Consider the following 21,980-nt stretch of genomic DNA (forward strand, 5'->3'; position numbering starts at 1 on the left):
GAACCCTTCACAAGAACAGGCATTTAATCTAAAGGCTGTAAAAAGACAAATGATACCCAAAATGACACTTTTCACATACTTCCATCCTTACCTCAATGGACTATCCTTTATGTCTAATTTTTCAACTAAGTATCAGAAAAATATTCCTCCTCCCCATGAAACAAAAACAAGAGAACACATACCCAAGATAAAACATTTTTAAAAGCTTTCTACTTTTACACTGAAGACGCCAATCTAATTTAGCATCATAAAGCATCACATAAGGTTTCTTGGAGTCCTGGAGAGTAAAAATGTCATGGTACTACATCCATACCCCATTACGCAATTTCCAATAAGAACAATACTATTGACCATAAACATGCTGTGTAGGAAACTACCATAAAACCTCATCGGTCAGCCACATACAATATTTATTTAGATGTTTATCCAGACAGCTGGAGGTCAGCTGATTTAAGCCTGGTGCAACTGCGTGACTGCCAATTTTAGTTGGCACTGCTCAAGTGTGTTAGGTGTCAGCTGAACAGATAATCTAGATAGGGCTTCATGTGTTTCTCATGCTTCTTCTAGGACCAGCAGGCTAGCCCAGGCTTCTTATTTTTAAGTTGATGCCAGAAACCTAAGAAGGAACCATGGAACAAGAAAGTACTCTTAAGGCTTGGCCCATAAATCTTGTCTTATTCATTTGACCAAAGCAAACCTGGTGGCTAAATCTGAAGCCAAAAAACAGAAAACTATATTCTGCTACCTCAGTGGGAGAATCTGAAAACTCAGAGTACGGAGATAGTGATGAATGAATAATTGAGACATTCGATGTAGGTATACAAATACTAAAACATACATTAGTTGTAAGAATCATTTTCATGATTGTATTAATACCTTGTATTATTTTTACAAGTCTGTATTAGATAATAAAAAGGAAAGAAAGCAGTTGACTTAGATCATGTATGAAAACCAATACACAATCACTGGTTCCAGAAGCCTGGGCTGGTGGTGTAGAGAACATAAACTGGAATAAAGAAAAACTATTTGGGATTTATAATGGAGACTCGGTAAGACTAAGTAAAGAAACTGCTACAGGGTTGTTTACGAAATTTGCTTCATAAGTGAAATTTAAATGCTAGCATTTATAAAGTTATTTCTAATATTATACACATTTAAGTTACTAATCAATTAATCTTGTAATAAATGCTTCTTGCTTAGGTGTTATATGCCTATGGCTTTGATGAGTGGATTGTGTGAGACCTCAAGAGGATAAGTTCTTGATCTCTGGGTGAAGTATCTGAAACATATCAAAATATTAAATTCTTAGCATTGATGTTAAGTGCCATAGTGACTCCTAGAAGGGAAAGATCAGAGTGGTCAGATGGTCAAATTGTCAAAAACAATTTCTGGAATGAGCGGAAACTTGATATATACCTTAAAATATTTAAGATATAAATATATGGAAATGAAAGAAGAGAGAATCATATTGGGATAGAAAGACCTAACAACAAAAATTGTAGGAATGAGTAGGATGTGTTCTGCTCTCAGAAGAAACCTATATCAATGCAAGAAGCATAAACATACTGAATGAGTTCACTGGAGTCAGATAATAGAGACACTGAAAACCAGTCAAAAGACTTTGAATGTAGTATTGAAGAGTACAGAGAGAGCAGTAATCAAACAAGGAAGACAGTGTTATAAGGAGGTAAGTCTGGAAGTGGTGGACAGACTAATTTGCAAGAAAGGATTGGATGGCAGGGAGAGAATTAAGAGGATATTTGCATAAGCTAGGTAAAGGGAATGTCTAGAACCACAGAGGAAGAAGAGAAATAGAGAGGTATTTTCAAGAAAAAAAAAATAGAGAAATTAATAAAGCCCAAATTAGCCAGGCATGGTGGCATAAGAAACAGGCACAGATAATTCAAGTGACTTGCCCAGAGTCACCCAGCAATTAAGTGGCAGAGCTGGAATTCAAAGGCAAGTAGTCTGGCACCTATTTTGTTGTCTTAATGACTCCATCATACTTTTTCTGGAGCAATGATTGTTCATTATGAAACTTTATCTAATTTCTTAACATATTAACATTACCTTAATTGCATCAAGACAAAACAAGAATAATCATAAAAGTTTCAATTACTCAGGATATAGATTGTATCAAAAACATCAGAATAATTATTTTTTCAATTTTAGTATTTTTATTCTATGTATGGCTCATATAATGACCAGTTTATCCCAAGATGTTATATAACTTCAACAGTGTAAAAATCAGCACTCTCAAAGGTCATCAAATCAAATATCATTTTGCTCTAAGATTCTGTTCTAAATTAATTTTTTAAAGAAACTAGAAATGCGTATTTGTAGTTTTATATGTTATAAATGTTGACAAAACTAATAATAAACATTATATTCTGTCTAATTTGACAACAAGAACAAAATAAAGCCCTACAATAGAATCTTACATAAAAGTCATCTGCTGATGTTTATGTTTCCAGATTAGTTTTGAGGGGAAGTTTTAGGTCTTTTTCCACATTTGTTTTTAAAATTACCAGCATTACTACAGTTCACTTCATTTATATCTAATGTTAGCAACATTCATTGAAGAAGAAATAAAAAGTCCAGGAAGATTATTTCAATCCATTGTTTTATGCACTCCTTAGTCATGGAGGGCTGTTTTGTCTCAGAACAAGTACAGTGCACTGTTTGTAATTATGGAGGCATCTCAGTGGAATTACAAGCACCGAGAGAGAGAAAGCACTGTGATCTGGCTGTGACTGAGAAAGATAGACTACTTCAATGTAAATTCAGTGCCCCTAGAAACTAAACGTACTCTGAGTTTTGAACTAACAACAAAAATGTGGAGGTAGAGAGAAATTGCTTAATCTTGAAATGACATTCTCTTTCTGAAAAGTACAGATTTCAAGCATTTTTATAATGAGGACTTTCTTAACATCAAATAACTTCTAAAAACACTTATTTTGATTTTGATGAGTTAAGTGTAAATGAATAAGACTATTTAGATGAAATTTTCTTTGACATGCTTAAAGATTTACATGGCTAGGGGATGTGTGATGGCCTAAATCATTTGAGGTTTTATTGACCCCAAAGCATTCAAAAGCCAAGAGCTTCTCAGGCCACTGGAACTCAACTGCTCTTCCAATAATGATATCTGATGTGAAACCTCAAGAAAATAGTTCTATGTTTTCTTAATTTAACATAATTACTTTGGAATTGGTTAATAATAGGTCATATAAGTCAAATTTAAGCAAACATTTTTTTATTTTTAAAAATAAAATCTCATGCTGTTTATCTGGTTATGAACATGACCAGTTTCATTTTGCATGTATTGTTAAACTCTGCTTTTCAATGAGAATTTACTTGCTTTTTCAGAATATAGTTAGAGTCAAGGGTGATGAGGTCCACAGGGATGTGTGCAGGTGGAGAACCAGGAAATTATACCCTTGAGAAGCTCTGGGGTTTTTAATCATTGAGATCTGACCCATAATGACTGATGAAAACATTCTGCTCCTCACTAGTAACTTGCAGATGGTGGAGCTAGCTTAAACTCATTTTAACTTCTTTCTTCCTTATCAAACATGTGCATGCATGAATATGTATATATGGATATAGGATTTAAACAGTGAGGAAAAACCTCATTTCTGTTATTCATGACATCTAAGATGCTAGGTGAGATTTTCCATGCCAAAAGCTATCCTGCAAAAGCCTTTCACCATTGAGATGAAATCAAAAGCCTATGCTCTATAATTTATCACTATCCCAATGGCATGTGCGCGCGCGCGCACACACACACACACACACACACACACACACACACATTTCCCAATACTTTTGTCAGTGTTCATTAGTATTGGCTTGGTGACTCAAACAACTAACGTTTTCTCATCTATAATATGTACATGTAATACATATCTTCCAGTGTGAAGCCAGTATACACACATACTGGGTTAGTGCAAAGTAATTGTAGTTTTTTTGTCATTCCTTTCAATGACTGAGAAAGGATATTGCACCAAGAAATTATGTAATCATGAATCATAAATGGCATTTACTCTGTTATCTTATTATGATTTGTAAGGTGCTTTACACATGCAGCTGATGATAGAAGAGACACAGACCTGGCAAGCAGAGAAAAGTCAGAGAGATCTTTCCTATATTCCCCCACACTAAGTAATCTGTGTTTACATAATTTATTTTTGTTTGAGAGGGGCAGTGACTCCCATACTCCCTTCTTTTTTCCCATTGGCTTAAAAAATTCTTAAGGTCTTTTTAATTAACAAGAAAATTTAGCTCAGTTGAAATTAAAACTGTATGATCATATAAACAATGAGATCACTATCATAATACTTAAATATAGATTGTGCTCATAAAATTTTAATTTTCATTTCATTATAAAATAATGAGCTTCATATTAATAAATGTGTATTGTTTGGTCTGCCTTCTAGAATAAAGAATCTTGCTGTGCAAGAAAACACTTGAATGTAGTTTTAAAATATTGTTGGTATATTTGTAGAAAAATCTTAAATTATTTATCTTAAAAAACAGGAGAAAAGTTGTTTTTAATTAAGTTAGCATGGTTATTAAGGAAGACTTGGGACTGGTATATCTTGTAAGGACAGCATAAATAGATCTGATTGTTATACAATTTGTGACATTAATATTTTGCTTATTTTTTAAAAAATTATGCCCTATGTTAAATGCATATAGTAATGCAGGTATAAATAATTCAATGAAAATTCTTTAATATAACAATTCATATTCTTACATAAATGTTTCAAGCAATTCTATTCATAGATTATATATAAAATATATATCTATGTGTGTGTGTGTGTGTGTATATATATATATATATATATGTATGTATGTATGTCTGTGTATGTATACCACTTGGAATGTTCACAGGTAAAAGATAAGTTCTATAAAAATAAATAATTTTTCATGAGTATGTCTCTATTACGAAGGAAAAATACAAATTTAACTTATATATTAAGTGTAGACATTAATAATATAGATTTTCAGCCATAGAAACAGGCCAATAGCATTTGAAAATTACTTATCTCAGAAATTACCATCTGCCCATATGTCTCCAAAATTATAAATATGTTAATCTGTATGAATGGATAAATTCATTTTAGCCACCTTACTTCGTTGTTTTCAGTATTTTAAATTAAAGTTTTAAATACCTGGTGGTTTTATTATATTTTTATATATGTTGACACTTTTAATATTCTTTCACTCTTGAAGAAGTAGAGTTACTCTCTGTTAAGAAATACAGCCCATGCTAAAGTATATCAGATTCGAGCTATAACTGCTCCACTTCTCTCTTCTCTCTTTATTTCTGAATATATATTTATTTGAAATCTACAGGGTGTTTTTAATGTTTTAGTCAAGCATATTGAAGTCTATCCACACTCAATATAGTGGGGTAGAGGTGGAAAGGGTCATTCTAAAATGACAGCCCAGTAGTCCTGGGAATGTCCTGGGATTGCTAATGGTCTAGGCTGATCTGACACATAGTAGTGTTTCCCTATTTTCCATTTCTATTATTACAGTCCATGTTAATCTAGCACATCCGGGACCCATTGATCAACCACATAACATTATCTTGATACTTAATATTTTGTAGTGAGGGAAATCTCTGACTTACTCTCTGGTATTTTCAGGAAAGAAGGCCGATTATGTTATGTTTGAGTGGAGGAGTAAATTCAGTACTTTCAAATCTCTGTAGATGTTGAATATTGAAAGACCCAGCAATTTCTGAGCATTGCCCCAAACCAAAGATTAATTATATTGTTAAGAAAATGTATCCCTTAAACAGAGGTATTTCAAAAGATGAATATGGGCTTTGAAATTGCTGATACTTTTTTTCTTGTTCTTTCTCTCTTTCTCTCCATCTTTCTCTTTCTTCTTTCTCTCTCTCTTTCTTTCTTCTTTTTCTTTTTTTTCTTTTTGACAGAGTCTTGCTCTGTCACTCAGGCTGAAGTGCAGTGGCATGATCTCAGCTCACTACAACCTCTGCCTACCAGGTTCAAGCATTTCTCCTGCCTCAGCCTCCAGAGTAGCTAGGACTACAGACGCCTGCCACCACACCCACCTATTTTTTTTTTCTTTTTTTTTTTTTTTTTTTTGTATTTTAGTAGAGACAAGTTTTCACTATGTTGCCCAGGTGAGGTTTCCCAAAGTGCTGGGATTATAGGCATGAACCACCACACCTGGCCTACATTTTATTTTTTCTAATAGTAGTCAGCACTAAGTCTTGAGAATGAAAGGGCATTAGTTATAACCACATTTCTAGGTGTAAATGGAAGAGAGGCAAAAATCACAAAATTTGGTGAGTTTGCCTGGAGCTCTAATAGTTTTCAATCATCCTCACTTCTCAAAGATCTGGATTGCTTTAACATCTTGTGCCTGGTCTTTCCATGTCACAGCAGGCCAACAAGGAAGGCCAATAATGCAGCAACTATGGCCAATTTCTTTGTTTAGAATTCCATCTGGTTATAAAGCCTTTCTTATTCCTTGGAGACAGACCAGAACCATGGGTCCAATTTACATGGGTTAGGTGGCACAAGTGCCTCTTCAGTTGCATGGTCTTTACAAGCTGCAACTGATTAATGTTGTGATTTATTTACTTTGCAATAACCTTGTAACAGCATTAGTAGCCCTCACAATCACATGGTTTGACTGTTATTATGACCTTCTAAGAGGGCTCTCAACAGATTGTGTGGGAAGTGGCATGAGTAACCAAGATCAAATTTTATGTGTGTCTTCCCCTGCTTGGTTTAGGTTCTGTGTGGTCAGTTGGCTTTACAGATTTTTAATGGGGAGCAAACGTTGTTTTAGAGCAGCACAGCTGAGGAGCAGGGAACTGGTGGAAGCTGTTGCTTTTGGCAGAAATGGTGGCATGGTAAGGCATAACAGTTGGTAGGAGTACACTCTGTGAAAAAAAGAGTGTCTACGGGAAAACTCATAATTGTGTTGGTGAAGCTTCAGTCAACAGCTCTGATGAGAAAGTAATTGATCTTGCAAATTACTTAGTCTGAAGTCTGGCTTCTAAGAATCTAAAAAATTCTTGTGCAGAAAATAATTGTATTAGTATTTCCTTAGCATCTCTATTGAATTTTTGCTTTTTGTCATGTTATCACTAAACTATTTATTTATGCATCCATTTCTTTGTTCGTATTCCATCACTGAATATTTGTTAAAGACTTGTTATTTGTCCTTTCCATGATAAAAATGTTAGTTAAATATATCTCCTGTCCTTTAACACTTTACAATGTTGCCAGTGAAGAAAAACACCTGTAAATAACTATGCAAATGAGATGCATATATAAAGTATTAAGACAGTTCAGATGAGAAATTTTTTTTCCATCTAGAAGGATTAAGAAAAACTTCAATATTGAGATAACACCTGCTTTTAACCTTGAATAATGAGTCAAATTTAGAAACTCAAACATGGAAATATTACATATCAATTGGAAAAAAAAGGCTGAGTAAAGGCAAGGCTAGTGTGCCAAAGTTTGGTAGTTCTTAACTTTTACTAGACTGTCTAAGGTGAATACTGGGAGATAAGATCCAGGAAGTGAGTTGGAGCTTTAGCTTGGTGGATCATAAAACCAGATTGAAAAAAATAGGTTTTATTTTAGGCAGTAAGAACTTTCAAAAAATTTTAAATAAATGAATTTAGGGAGCGCAATCTTGTAAAAAAACTTTAGACTGTTCTTTAATTGTTTGTTAGTGGTATTTAGACTGCCTATCAGTGAATATATTTCTGTTTTTATCCTTACATATCTGGGCATATAATGTAATAAACTATTCTTTTAAAGCAGTTACCACTAAAACAGAATTTGAAATAACATGGGCAGAAATGGTAATGAAATTTATATTTTTCTTGTATTTATACATAGTTTTTGGTAAGAATATTAATACTACAAGAAAGATGTGGTGAGGTAGACAGTGATAAGGTAATAAAACAGTTGTTCTATTATTAAATATAAGGCTTTTGTTTTCTTGATAGTAAAGTGATGGCTTGTGTGGATGTGTGTAGCATATACATATAGACATATATGTGTGTAATATATGCATATACATTTATAGAGAATATATCAACTTGGAAGGATTATATATGTGTGTATAGACACACACACACACACACACACACACACACACATACACCGTTCCAAGTTTGAATCAAAATTTCAGGGAAATGTTCAAACTTTGTAAGCAAATACTATTATAAGCATTTTAAAGTTCTTCAGAAATATTCAGTTATTTATATAGTAAGGATAGGTCATTTGGAAACATTTTTGTTTCTTTTTTGTCTATCAGAGCCTACAAGAATCATCCAAGTAATGCTTTGCTACTTTGTATCAAATCAACAGTTCTTTAGAGTAAACCACTAAATTTATCTAAGAAATTTGCTATAATCCACAACTGCATAATTCAGTCCAGACTTCTTGAAAATCTATGTGAGTTTATTTCATGGTTTTCCCCTAAAGTGAAGGCATTATTTACTAATACATAAAATGTTCAAAGAATTTAAAAAAAGTCATTAAACCACTCAACAGTTTTTAGGGAGATGGCATCTAATCTTACACTTATCAGAAAAAGGGATGGGTTATACAACAACCTGACCCTTAGCCTAGCATTCTACTTGTAAACTTACTCATTTAAATGTGATTAAGAAGAAAGAATATATTCTCTTAAACAATATTTTCCTCATCAGCTTCCATTGCTAGAGTGCAGTTGACACTTCCCTCCCCAACTTTTGAATGTAATGAAGTATATTTAGGTACCAGATTTCTGAATTCCTTTTACACTTTACTTTTCTACTGGTTGATAAATGCATGATGTGTATCCTGAAAAATATCTTTTGTGCCAACTCATTGTAAATAATGTAAAATAAAACAAAGGATATTTATATTATTTAATAAGAATTATTCAATAACAATAAAAATTATTTAACAAGAAAGTCTATCAGCTACTATAGTTGTAGCAACTGAAGGTACCAGGAAAAAAGCAAAAATATGTGCTTTAAATCTTCTTGCCATATGCTATTTTGTTCTTCTAGATCAGCCTTTAAAGTTTTTCCTTTGAAAGGATGTAAAACCAAGTAAGAAAAATATTAATAACGTTTGGGATATTGCCACTGATATGACAGAAATACAAACTATTATCAGAGAATACTGTATACACCTCTACACAAGTAAACTAGAAAATCTAGAAGAAATAGATAAATTCCTGGACACACACACCCTCCCAAGACTAAACCAAGAAGTCAAATCCCTGAATAGACCAATGCCAAGTTCTGAAATTGAGGCAGTAAATAACAGTCTACTAACCAAAGAAAGCCCAGGACCAGTGGATTCACCACTGAATTCTAGCAAAGGCACAAAGAGGAGCTAGTAACATTCCTTCTGTAACTCTTACAAACAATAGAAAAAGATGGAGTCCTCCCTAATTCATTTTATGAGGCCAGCATCATCCTGATAACAAAATCCAGAAGAGACACAACAAAAAAAGAAATTTCAGTCCAATATCCCTGACAAACATTGATGTGAAAAAGATGAAAAAAAATATATAGATGCTTGAAAAAAATCTAATAAAATTGACACAAACCTCTGGCAAGATTTATTAAGACATGAAGGATGGAGGAATAAATAAATGATTTTAGGAAAGTAAAAGAAATCATAACTACAAGTGCAATGTAGTGAATAAGAGGTCATGTAGTGTATACAGTTATGAGTTCAGATCTCCTGACCGATTGGTGTGTTTATATCTAAACTCCACAACTTATTAACAGTATTGTCATGGTCAAGTTAGTTGATCTTTCTCTGGTTCAGTTTTACCAACTATAAAAAAGGGAAAATAACAGAATCTATATCAATAATTAGTGTTGGTATTAAATAAGTTAATATATGGCAAGCAGTTAGAAGAGCATAGCACATAGTAAATGGTATTTAAGTATTTTGTTATTATTTATATATATTATTATATGTGCATTGTATCATCTTTAATATTAAATTTTGAATAGCTTTTTGCAAATAAAATTCAAAACTTAAATAAAATGGGCAAATTCCTAGAAAAAAAATCACATAAACACTTCAAAAGACATAGAAAACCAACTACATACATCAAATAACAGTTAAATAATCAAATAATAGTTAATTAAAAAGCATCAACATCTCAAAAAATTTTCCATAAAGATGTTTTCACCAATAAAAAAATACTTCTACTAATAAAATGTGCCAATTATTCAATCAGCAAATAATCAAATCTTATACAAAATGTTCTAGATTGTAGAAAAAGTAGAAACACTGCTTAACTCATTTTATGAACATAGTCTAACTTTGGTCCTCAAAACTGATATGGATAGTAAAGCCTAGGAAAATTAGAGACAACATTCACTTGGAAACAGAAAAAGAAATTTAAAAGAATATCAACAAATTGAATCTAGCATTACATAAAAATAAATCATGATCAAGATCAAATTATTTCAGGGTTTTTAACAATAGAAAATTCTCCTAGCATAATCTACCATAATGCTAAATGAGAAAAAAAGCTTTCCCTGTGGCTCTCAATTATATTGTAGTCTGGATAGATTACAGCGTGCATCTGAACTAGGAATCACAAGCCCTGGAACAAGGGTGTGATATGGAAACAAGTGATGTGCCTATCTATCTATGTTGGGGAGCTGGTACAGCCCCCTCACCTCCCTCCTACTATAGACACCTCAGCACACTTCAGTAGGAATTCCTCATAGACACCCTCATTAGGGCTGGTGTGTGGACTTGCCATTGGAATATTTGTGGTTAAGCCAGGGGTTCCAGCTCTACCCAGCTATGTCCTCTCACTCTCATGGAAAAGGAAACTCAGGCTCTCAGGCACCCCACTGCCCAGCCATTCATCTGAAACAGCAGAGAGCAGCTCACAATAAATAAAGATCAAGTCCATATCCACCGGCTTACACAGCAGCTGACTCTTACCTGTAAACACCATCTTCTGGTCCATAGACCAAACCACACAGCTCAAAAGAAAACCTGTTAACAGAAATACATAGGACTATAGAAACAAAGCAAAAAGACCCTGCCCAACACAATCTTCTCTAGATTAGAAGGAATATGATAATAATTTTGACATCATGAAAAATAAATGTGTGACATCACTGAAGACTTACTCTAGCTCCCAACAGAGGTCCATAGCCAAACTGGAGGCATAGAGATGACAGATGGAGATTTCAAAGCATGGACTGCAGGTAAACTCAACAAGATCCAAGATAAGATTTAAAATCAACGCAAAGAAATCTGTATAGCAATCCAGGAAATAAGTAAACAGCTTTAAAAGATCAGTTAGAGCTTCTGAAACTGAAAAACTCAAAGAATTTAAAAATATTGAAAGCTTTATTAATAGACTAGACCAAGCAGAAGAAAGAATTTCAGAATTTGAAGATTGTCTTTTGAACTAATCCAGCCAGAAAAAAATAAAGAAAACATAATTTTTTAAAAATGAACAAAGTCTCAGAGAAATATGGGATTATGTAACGTGACCATACCTATGAATTATTGGCATTCCTGAGACAGAAGGAGAAAAAAATGCTTTTTGGAGAAAATGCTATCTGGAAAGTATATTTGAGTAAATAATTCCAGAAAATTTCTAATATTGCAAGAGAGGTAGACATCCAGATAAAAGTAATTCAGAGAACACCTGCCAGATACTTACAAAATGAACATCAGTAAGGCATATAGTCACCAGGCTGTCGAAGGTTAATGCTAAAAAATAAATCTTAAAGGCAGCTAAAGAAAAAGGTCAGGTCCATACAAAGAGAACCCCATCAGATTAACAGTGGGCTTATCAGCAGAAATCTACAAGTCAGAAGACATTGGTAGCCTATTTTCAGCATTTGCAAAGAAAAGAAATTCCAACAAAGAATTTCATACCCTGCCAAACTAAGCTTCATAGGTGAAGGGGAAATAAAATCTTTTTTAGACAAATAATCACTAAGGGAATTTATTACCACTAAATTAGCCTTACAAGAGATCCTTAAGGGAGTTCTAAACATGGCGATGGAAAAACAATATCTGCTACCACAAAGCCACACCTAGGTACATAGTCTACAGATCATTTAAAGCAACTACCCAATTGGAAGTGCAAAACAACAAGCTAATAATTGCATGATAGAATCAAAGCCTCAAATGTCAGTATTAAACTTAAATGTAAATGGTCTTTGTAAGATTTATTGCTGAGGTAAAATGAGGAAACTGAGGCAAGTATAAGAAAATGAGAAGCTAATTTATTCAGCTCCTGGGCAAGCTTCAGTGGTCCAAGGGGGGCCAGAAAAGTCACACCCAGCTGTTCAGGGCATGGGGTTTTATGGGAAGGGCAGGCAATTGATTGGCTACTGGGGAAACAAAGAGAAGGCATTTCTATTGGCTGTTGAGGAGCAGGAAGTACATGGAGTTAAAGTAGGAAGTACATGAAACTAGCTGCCATTGGTAGGTGGGCGGGACCTTGGGTAAGTGGGCCTTGATTGACTATTGGGGAAACAAAGAGAAGGCATTTCTATTGGCTGTTGAGGAGCAGGAAGTACATGGAGTTAAACTAGGAAATACATGAAACTAGCTGCCATTGGTAGGCAGGCAGGACCTTGGGTAGGTGGACCTGCTGGGGGCGTATGGGGCAGGCTGTTGCTGGGCAGGGTACAGTGGGGCTTCTTTAAAAAATTTCTCTGCAGGGTTTTTTAACAGTGGGCTGGAGGTTGGATACATAAATTAGTGCTGAGTGTGGGCTTGGGCATGGTATTCAGAGGCGGGTGCAGGGAAGCTATGTGGGGAAGCCAGACAATGAGCTCGGGTGATGACGCAGCTATCGGGCAGAGAGTGATGAATGTGTCTGTCTGACTCCTGGCAAGGCAACCGGCCTTACCGTCTTAATGCCCACTTTTAAGAATAGGGTAGCAAGGTGGATTTTAAACATACACACACACACACACACACACACACACACACACCATGACCTACCCCTCTACTGGCTTTGAGGGAACCATCTCACATGTAACAAGACCCATAGACTCACACTAAAGTTTCTGTCACTCAAATGGAAAACAAAAAAGAGCAGAGGTTGCTCTTCTTATTTCAGATAAAGGTCACTTGAAATCAATAAGAGTAAAGGGACAAAAAAGAGTACTAAATAATGATAAAGTCTTCAATCTAACAAGATGATTTAACTATACTAAATATATATGCACCTAACAGTGCAGCAGCTAGATTCATAAACAAGCATTCCTAGATCTATGAAAAGACTTAGCCACAAAATAATAGTGGTGGGCTTCAACACCCCACTGACAGTGTTAGACAGATAATCAAAACAGAAAACTAACAAGTCCTGGACCTAAATTTGACAGTTGATCAATTGGACCTAATAGATGTCTCCAGAATACTATACCCATTAACCACAGAATATACATTCTTCTCATCTGCACATGGAATATACTGTACGATTGATCACATGCTCATCCATAAAGCAAGTCTTAATTCAAAATAATCAAAATCATACCAACCATACTTTCAGACCACTGTAAAATAAAATTACAAATCACTACCAAGAAAATTCCTCAACACCACAAAATACATGAAAATTAAACAACTTATTTCTGAATGACATTGGAGAAACAAATATATGTCAGAAATTTAAAAGAATTCTTTGAAATAAATGAAAACCAAAATCTCTGGGATATAGTTAAAGCAATGTTAAGAGGAAAGTTCATAGCATTAAATGCCTGGATCAATGCATCAAGAAGTTAGAAATTGGGAAATTTACAGGAAATGCAAAAGAAAACAAAACAGAAAAACTTAGCATGATCTCAAACTAACAATCTAACACCACACCGAGAGGAACTAGAAAAACAAGAACAAACTAACCCCAAAGCAGGCAGAAAGAAAAAAAGAAAGAAAGAACCAAAATTAGAGTGGTTCTTTCTTTCTGAATGAAATTGAGAACCCCTAATTCATAAAATGATCATCAAAAACAAAAATTTGTTATTTAAAAGAATCAATAGACTTACAATACCAATCTAGATTAACAAAATAAAAGTAAAGATCAAAATAAGTGCAGTTGGAAAGGACAAAGTTTACATTACAACTGATCTCACAGAAATATTAAGATCCTCAGAGCCCATTGTGTGAACATGTCTATGCACACAAACTAGAATATCTATAGGAAATGGATAAATTATTGGAAACCCACAACTTCCCAAGAGTAAGCAGGAAGAAATAAAAAACCTGAACAGACCAATATCAGAATCCGAAATTGAATCAGTTAAAAAAAAAAAACCTACCAACTGAAAAGAATCCTGATCAGTTGTATTCATGGCCAAATTCCACCAAAGAAGAGCTTGTGTCAATCCTACTGAAACTATTTTTAAAAATAGAGAATGAACTCCTCCTTAACCCATTCTATGAAGCCAGCATCACTCTGATACCAAAATCTGGCAAAGACTCAACAAACAAAAAGAGGACTACCAGTCAATATCTCTGCTGAACATAGATGCAAAAATCATCAACAAAATACAGGCAAACTGAATCCAGCAATACATCAAAAAGTTAATTCACCATAATTAATTAAGCTCCTGGGATGCAAGCCTGGTTCAACATATACAAATCAATAAACATGATTCACTAAAGAAACAGAATTAGAAACAGAAACCATATTATCATTTCAGTAGATGCAGAAAACTTTTTATAACATTCCAAGTAGCTTCATAATAAAAACCCTCAACAAACTAGGCATCAAAGAAACATAAATCAAAACAATATGAACCATCTAGGACAAACCCACAGCCAGTATTATACAGAACAGGTAAAAACTGGAAGCATTTGCCTTAAGAACTGGAATAAGATAAGAAAACCCACTCTAACCACTTATGTTCAACATAGTAATAGAAGTCCTATCCAAAGAAACCAGTCAAGAGAAAGAAATATAAGCCATACAAATAGGAAAAGAAGTCAAATTATTCTTAAGCTGATTATATGACACTGTACCTAGAAAACCCTAAAGACTCCATGAAAAAAGCTTCTAAAGCTGATAAGTGACTTCAGTAAAGTTTCAGTATACAAAATCAGTGTTCAAAAATTAGTAGTGTTTCTATACACCAATAACATTCAAACTGAGAGAACCAAATCCAAACACAATCCCCTTTTTAGTAGCCACAATAGAAATAAAATATTTTGGAATATATCTAACCAAGAAGGAAAGGTCTCTATAAGGAGAACTGTAAAACACTGGTGAAATAAATCATAGATCATACATATAAATAGAAAAAAATCCCATGCTCAAGGATCAGAAAAATCAATATCATTAAAATGCCCATAATGACCAAAGCAATCTACAATTCAACACTATTCCTATGAAAGCACCAATTTTCTTTTTCACAGAATTAGAAAAAAAACTATTCTAAAATTCACATGGAAGCAAGGAAGATAACAAATAGCCAAAGCAATTCTAAGCCAAAAGAATAAAGCTGGGGGCATTACACTAACTGACTCCAAACTGAACTATAAATTTACTGTGATGGTTAACAGTAGATGTCAGCCTGATTGGATTAAGTCATAGATGTTTGGTAAAGTATTGATTGAAACATAGATGTTTGGTAAAGTATTGTTTCTTAATGTGTCTGTAAGGACTCACTAAGAAGAGGAGATTGACATTTGGTTCAGCGGACTGGGAAGGGATGATCCATCCTCGATGTCTGTGGGCACCATCCTCGGCTGCCAGCGTGGCTAGAACAAAGCAGGTGGAAAAGGTGGGATAACCTTGCTTGCTGATTTTTCTGGCTTCCTTCTTTTTTCCTGTGCTGAATGCTTCCTTTGGCTCCTTCTGCCCTTGAACATCAGACTTCTGGTTCTTTGGCCTTTGGACTCAGACTTGCCATTATCTTAGCCAGGGCTGTTGGGCCTTCCACCAGAGACTAAATACTGCACTGTTGACTTCCCTGGTTTTGAGGCTTTAGACTCTGACTGAACCACTACTGGCTTCTCTCTTCCCTAGCTTTCAGGCAGCTTATTGTGGAACTTCACCTAGTAATCATGTGAGCTAATTTGCTCTAATAAACTCCCTTTCATATATACATACATTCTATTAGTTCCATCCATTTGGAGAACCTCACAATTACTGTAACCAAAACAGCATAGTACTGGTACAAAAATAGACACATAAAACAATGGAACAGGATGGAAAACCCAGAAATAAAGGCAGACAACTATAACCATCTGATCTTTGACAAGGCTGACAAAGCAATGGGAAAAGGACTCCCTATTCAATATTGGATACAAGAAAACTGGCTACTCATATGCAGAAGATTCAAACTATATCCTTAAATTTTACCATATACAAAAATTAACTCAAGATAGATTAAAGACTTAACTATAAAACCTCAAACTATAAAGAGTCTAGAATAAAAAACCTAGAAAATACCCTTCTCGACATTGGCCTTGACAAAGAATTTTTGGTTAAGTCTCCAAAAGCAATTGCAACAAAAAAGAAAATTGACAGCTGGAAACTAATTAAATTAAAGAGCTTCTGCACAGCAAAAGAAACTATCCATAGAGTAAATACACAACCTACAGAATGAGAAAATATTTGAAACTATGCATTTGATCAAGGTCTAGTATTCAGTATCTATAAGGAATTTGAACAATTAACAGAAAAATAACCCCATTAAAAATGGGCAAAAGACATGAACAGACACTTCTCAAAGGAGGTATATATGCAGCCAACAAATATATTTTAAAAATGCTCAACATCACTAGTCATTAGACAAATGCAAACCAAAACTACAAAGAGATACAATTTCATAACAGTCAGAATGGCTATCATTAAAATGGCAAGAAATAACCAATACTGTCAAGGTTGTGGAGAAAACAAGATACTTATATACTGTTGGTGGGAGTGTAGATTAGTTCAGCCATTGTGGAAAGCAGTTTGGATATATCTTAAAGAACTTAAAAATAGAGCTACCATTTGACTCAGCAATCCTAATACTGGGTGTATGCCCAAAGAAAAATAAATTGTTCTACCAAAAAGACACATGCACTCACATTCATATATCCATTGCAGCACTATTCACAATAGCAAAGATGGGGAATCAATCTAGGTGTCAATCAACAATGGACTGGATAAAAAAAATTTGATACATATACACCATGGAATAATATGGAGCCATAAAAATGAATAAAATAATGTCCTTTGCAGCAACATGAATGCAGCTGGAGGCCAATATCCTAAGCAAATTAACACAGGGAAAGGAATCCAAATGCCACATGTTCTCGCTTATAAGGAGGAGCTAAATGTGGAATATGCATGGACATAAACATGGGAACAATAGACACAGGACACTAGGGCATTCTAGATGGGAAGAGAGGAAGGGGGTAAAAGTTGAAAAACTACCTATTGGGTACAATACTCACTACTAGAGTGATGGGGTCATTTGTGCATGAAACCTCAGTGCACCAAACATCAGTTACACAATTTGCCCATGTAACAAACCTGCACATATATCCCCTGAACCCTGAAGCTACCTCTGAGTGGGGGAAAAGCCACTTCTCTTCATTGAAACACACAGACAGAAACTGTGTGTGGTGGAAGAAGGTAGGGGGAAAGGGGAGGGAGCTACAAATTGAAATTTAGGGCAAGACATTTGCAGCATCCAATTCCAATAAGGTTTAATATCCTGAAAATTTTAAAAATGGTGTGAATCAAGAATAAAAAAAGAAGCAAACAGGAAAATAGGCAAAATAAATAATTGAGGGTTTTATAGGAGAGGAAATAAAAGGGACTCATGAAGGGTTGAGAAAGTGCTCAACTTCATTTGTAATCAGGGCACCATGAGGATGAATTAGAGGGTTGATATTTTTTTAATTCACAAATTCTACCATACAAGAAGTTATCTCAAGCAAGGGTGAACTTGGGACTGGAAGTCCTAGAGCATTTCTGTAGAAATGAGGAATTAAGAAGTGGAAGAAAACAATCCTGAGTCATTAAATACAAGAGGGAAGACAATTTCCTGTGGCCACTGGACCCTCTGTAAGAGTATCAATTACTCTTTATTACTGTATAAACGGGTTTCAAATATAAGTTGAAAATTGTAAGTTGGGCAGTTGCAGTTCTTTTTTCTATAATTGTTTATAGTTGCAGTCTTAAAAAAGACACTATTTCTTCATCTTCTCTAAATCTTGATCATCTTTTGGCTGACCAATTTTAGTTTACTCGTAACCTTGATGAAAATATTCCTGACAGTGAATTTCACAGGATTGGCTAGTCTCTCTTAGCTGATTCACTATACAGCTGTCTGCTTCTTAAAACTCCACAGTGATTTCACATGCTTCTAAAGGCTATAACTTAGATTTCTGCTCAAAAACTTCATGCACAAAATAATTTTGGTTCTTCTTTTATTGACTATTTTAAAGAAATTCATTTAGTTAATCAATGCTTATTGATACCCGACCATATACCCTAGGTTAAAGGAAATAAAGAGGAATAATACTACTTGACCCAACCCCATGGTATAGCTTATACTATCGCTGGGAAGACAGTTAAATCAGGGATTATGGGAGAGTGTGTTGAGTGAAAAGGTAAAGCTACCTCAGGGCTTTTGTATACACATATACATTATTATAAATAGCATTTTAATAAGTGCTTTCAATTTTGTAAAAATTTTTTGGACTCTTAGCAAAAGTTCTTGCTTACATTTTATTTTTTGTTTGTGTTTTAGATGGCTGACATTGATAGATAAGTGAGTTCTGCTGAAATTAGTCTTATCGATCATATGAAACTGATCTTTAAATTTATGTCTTTTTCCAAATTGTAAATGGCTCGTTAACTTGGGAGATGTTTCCTTGATTTTTATAACTTTGTGAATTGCTCATTAAAATACAATTTCACATTTCAAGAATGTTTTATATTGTAAATTTTTTCTTTGGTTCCTTGAATTTGCTTTTGCAGGAGATTTCAGGTATTTAAAAGGTAGTAAGTTTATATTAAGTAGCACGTTATCTTCCAATAAAAAACGATCTGAAACTCTAGAACCACTTTTGCCAATAAAAAAGAAAATCTGAGGCCTGCTAAGGTCTCAGGTCAAGTTTCTTGATTTTATTTTTAAGAAAAGATCTAATGTGACTCCATATAGATTAATTTGCTAGCCAAAGCAATGCTTTTCCTGAGATATTGACAATCAGAGAGAAATTTTGAGAATATCAGAACTGACATTTTATCAGATTAAAGTAAGCTTACTCAACCACTTAATTTTTTTAAAAATTAAACGCTTTAACATGTAAGTTTACACAAGGCATTAAATTATAATTAATAAATATATGTCAATGTTTTATAAAATAAATTTAAAATAAAAATGTCCTCAATCTAAAATTTTAGTTTAAGTTAAAATGCACATCAAAATGGAATTATTTCATATGTTCATTACCTTTAATATATATAATTCTAGTTTTGACTCTTGCATTAATCTGTTTTCCTGTCTGATAATAAAATTTGTGAATGTGGTTCCAAAAACTTTTTTTGCTCTAAAATAGTGATTTTGTTTTTAAATATAATCCCTGAGCACTGAGTTTTTATTCCATTTGAGATTTTGTTTCTTATCAGGGAAGAGGCATGCTACCATGGTGGAAGCTGGCACTTAGCTTTTCAAGTAGGAAAATTTGGAAAAAATTCTAAACAATATTTTGTGTGGATTTTAACAGAATATCTGCATCTAGAGATCACATGAAGACCAACCAATTTAGATTTTCTAAAACATAATTTTAAGAACTGAAAATCAATCACATAGCCAAACTGTAAAAATTCTTATATAGCAATGTACTTTTAAAGCTTAACTGTTAAAGTTCAATGATGGATAGACAGAGACTTATAGAAGATTACTGCTATCAGCTTCTGAAATGTGTGTAACAAAATCTGATGCTGTGTTGAGGATCAGTGCCTCTGTCCATCTTGCATATGAGCCCTGCTGGAGAGAAAGCAACTATCAGACTGCAAGAGATCACAGTTGCTGAGCAAGGGTTCCATCATGAATATGTTCTTTGCTTTGAATTGGCACAAAGATAAAAAATGTATACATTTTTATCCATGATAAAACAAGTCTACCATTGAATGGAAGCCCATCAAGAGCAAAAAAACCCCATGAAAATAACTAATGTTAAGGTTACTCTGACTGATCTTTAGAGAAACTAAATTTAGTAGTATCAATGTGAAAGGAGAATTTTTTTTCAAACATTTTACAAACACTGTGCATCAGTAAATGATTGTTTTGTATGTAGAAAGGGACAAAAATTAGACTATTAAACTATTTCCTTAGGGTCTGAGTAATTGTATTTTCTTCTGCATCAGGCTGTTCATCAGACTGCATACAGTGATACATGTGGTAGTTATTGGAATGATTCAAACCACTTTTCAATTTGAAAGCACATTATGATCTGTTAAATAGAGACATGGATAGTTGGGAATACTTTGGATTAATGTCTAATTTACTCTATTTGCCTTTCTTCTTATAACTGGACAACTACTTGTAGTCTCATAATTTTTGAATCATCATCCATGAATCTTAGGTCTTTAGAATGAGCTTCCTGAGTCCTTGTTATTAGTTAGCAAAGTTAAAGAACAAGGTGCATTGGTCAAATCTCCATATGCAAACCAAATGAAATGTGGAAATTAAATGATCTAATGTAACAAAGGAACAAAATGAAATTATTTCTGTCAGTATCCTTTGTTTGTCTATTCTTAAGCACCATCCTAGAGAAGTGTAAATTAAAAGTTGAAATGATTTATTTCAGAAACTAAATAAATAGAGCACACTGCTGCTTTTTCATTTCATTGTGTACCTTCACTTCTGGTATTTTTTCCTCCCTCTGAAAGTGCTATTTCAACAAGACCATGTAAATGTCTATAATTGCTAGAGAAAATGTTAATATAACATTTACACAGTTCAACAGCTTCAAAGCTATTTCATTGACTACACTTAAAAGGAAACTTACACACAGAGGTCCCAAGCCCACATAAATGCTAGTTTAGTAGGACATTTGGTGACAGAGTCTTAAAAACAGAAACAAAAAGGAAGGGAAATCAAACAGCCCATCTTCCAGCCTAATTCAAGCCATTTAGAAGCCCTGTGCTTAAGCCAAGGATTACTAGTGATACTATCTACATCAGCTTTGCTGTTCAGGAAGAAACGTCTCTCTTATTAAAGAAAAAAAGAGAGAGAGAAAGGAAAAAAAATACGTTAAAGCCAAGTAATTCGGGCCTGCATAAATCTTTAATGGATTCTGCCTCCATATGATTGGCTATGGGCTTTTTCCTCTGCCCAGGGGAAACACTATATGTCTTAGAGGAGAATAATAGTAACTCCATCTTGTGTGTTATATGATATCTTCAAGTAATCCCCAGGATTTTGGCTTTGTCTGTTGTAAACAAAAGGCCACCCATACATAATGTGTCTGGGCTATTCCAGACTCTTCACCTTAGCAGGTGACACCCGCAAGATGGACATGGGCAACTAAGCCCATTTGTAGCTGGAGGCAGTTTTGCTCCCAAGACAACTCAAAAAAGTAAAAACAGAAAACATATTTCTCTTCTCATAAAAACAAAGTGTAATCAGCACCCTGCAGTTGTGTCCGTTTTCTGGGCTTTTCTCGGGAGTAAGAATGAAACACCAAAATGCCAAAAAAAATGTTTTGCTTTGTGAGTTAATGAAGAAAATACCATGCTGTAGATTCATTTATTGAAAAGATATGGATGATTCCAAGCTCTCCAGTTAAACCACAAAATAAAATAGGAATAGAGGAATAAAAGAATCTATCATTTACATGATAAAGATTTCACAAAAGATGAATAAAAATTTTGTAGAAAATTCAGTTTTATCATAACGCTCTCCTTTCCCGGAAGCAGTGCTTACTAGCTACGTTCTGAGCAGTTAAGCTTCCTGTTGTATTTATTCA

General features: G+C 34.1%; 1 long non-coding RNA gene across 1 annotated transcript in view; it reads left to right on the forward strand.

Moving 5' to 3' along the window:
• Window positions 1–10,209: 10,209 nt before the first annotated feature.
• The window catches only part of LOC144581939 (uncharacterized), a 102,033-nt gene continuing 90,262 nt past the window's right edge, over window positions 10,210–21,980 (forward strand). Inside the window, exons 1-2 of the long non-coding RNA XR_013533418.1 lie at window positions 10,210–12,638; window positions 15,666–15,787. This is a non-coding gene — a long non-coding RNA (uncharacterized LOC144581939). The remainder of the gene's footprint in view (window positions 12,639–15,665; window positions 15,788–21,980) is intronic.

Source organism: Callithrix jacchus, chromosome 3 (assembly GCF_049354715.1).
Source record: "Callithrix jacchus isolate 240 chromosome 3, calJac240_pri, whole genome shotgun sequence".
Lineage (NCBI taxonomy): Eukaryota > Metazoa > Chordata > Mammalia > Primates > Cebidae > Callithrix > Callithrix jacchus.